Genomic DNA, 1,811 nt, shown 5'->3' on the forward strand with positions numbered 1-1,811 from the left:
AAATCAAAATGCGGGTTAGAACGTCTCGGCTACTTTTTTAGCTTTAAAATGAAGTGGCGCTATATTTCGGCCTAGAAACTCGACACCAAGCTTGCGCTAGTTTTACCTGTGTCCATTTCACTGAAAACTATGGCCATCAAAAGTTAGTTTAAAGTCCCCGGGACTGCAAAATTTCCCCCAAGTGCAGGAAAATCAAGCCAAAGTTGCTCAAAATCACAATGCGCGTAAGGCGGTCTCGGCTACTCTTTTAGTCTAAAATGAAGTGGGGCTATGTTTTGCCCTAGAAGCTCGACACCGAGCGTTCGCTCCTTTTACTTGTGTCTATTTCACTGAAAAATAAGGCCATAAGGAGTTAGTTTATAGTCCACAAGAGTGGAAAATATCAGGCCATCAGGAGTTAAATTAGAAACCCCAGGACTGGAAATTTTCCCATAAGATCAGGCAAATAGAGCCAAAGTCGCTCAAAATAACGATGCGCGTAAGGCGGTCTCGGCTACTCTTTCAGTCTTAAAATGAAGTGGGGCTATATTTAGACCTAGAAGCTCGACACCGAGCGTGCGCTCCTTTTACTTGTGTCCATTTCACTGAAAACTAAAGCCATAAGGAGTTAGTTTATAGTCCACAAGAGTGGAAAACATCTTTCAAGTTCCGGCAAATCAAGCCAAAGTTGCTCAAAATCACGATGCGCGTAAGGCGGCCTTGGCTACTCTTTCAGTCTTAAAGTGAAGTGGGGCTATAGTTCGGCCCAGAAGCTCGAAAGTGAGCGTTCAAAAAGTGTTGCTGTGTCCATTTCACTGCAAACCAAGGCGATCAGGAGTTAGTTTAGAATTTCCGGGGCTGGAAAGTATCCCACAAGTTCCGGGAAATCGAGTCGAGGTTGATCAAAGTAACGATGCGCGTGAGACGGTCTCGGCTACTGTTTCAGTCTTAAAGTGAAATTGGGCTACATTTTAGCCCAGAAGCTCAAACGTGAACGTTCAAAACGCTTTCCTGTGTCCATTTGACTGCAAACCAAAGCCATCGGTAGTTAGTTTAGTGTCCCCGGGACTGGAAAATATCCCCCAAGTTTCGGCAAATCGAGCCATAATCTCTTAAAATCACGATTGGCGTAAGGCGGTCTTGGGTACTCTTTTAACTTAAAATAAAGCGGGGCTATATTTCGGCCTAGAAGCTCGACACCGAGCGTCCGCTCCTTTTACCTGTGTCCATTTCACTAAAAGCTAGGGCCATCAGCAGTTAGTCTAGAGTCCCCAGGACTGCAAAATATCCCCTAAGCTCCGGCAAATCGAGCCAAAATTCCTCAAAATCACGATGCGCGTAAGGCGGTCTCGGCTACTCTTTCGGTCTTAAAATGAATTGGGCTATATTTCGACCTAGAAGCTCGACACAAAGCGTGCGCTCGTTTTACTTGTGTTTATTTCACTGAAAATTAAGGCCATCAGAAGTTAGTTTAGAGTCCCTAGAACTGGAAAATTTCTGCAAGTTTTGCAAATCGAGCCATAGCTGCCTAAAATTACGATACGCGTAAGGCGGTTTCGTCTACTCATTCAGTCTTAAAATGAAGTGGGGCTATATTTCGGACTTGAAGCTCGACACCGAGCGTGCGCTCCTTTTAATTGTGTCTATTTTAGTGGAAACTAAGGTCATCAGGAGTTAGTTTAGAGTCCCCGGGCCTGGAAAATATCTCCCAAGTTCCGGCAAATCGAGCCAAAGATCCTCAAAATCACGATGCGCGTAAGACGGTCTCGGCTACTCTTTCAGTCTTAAAATAAAGTGCAGCTATATTTTGACCTAGAAGCTCCACACCGAGC

This window comes from Orbicella faveolata, unplaced genomic scaffold (genome assembly GCF_042242905.1).
Source record: "Orbicella faveolata isolate gen_17 unplaced genomic scaffold, um_ofav_v1 contig_24, whole genome shotgun sequence".
NCBI classification, from domain to species: Eukaryota; Metazoa; Cnidaria; class Anthozoa; order Scleractinia; family Merulinidae; genus Orbicella; species Orbicella faveolata.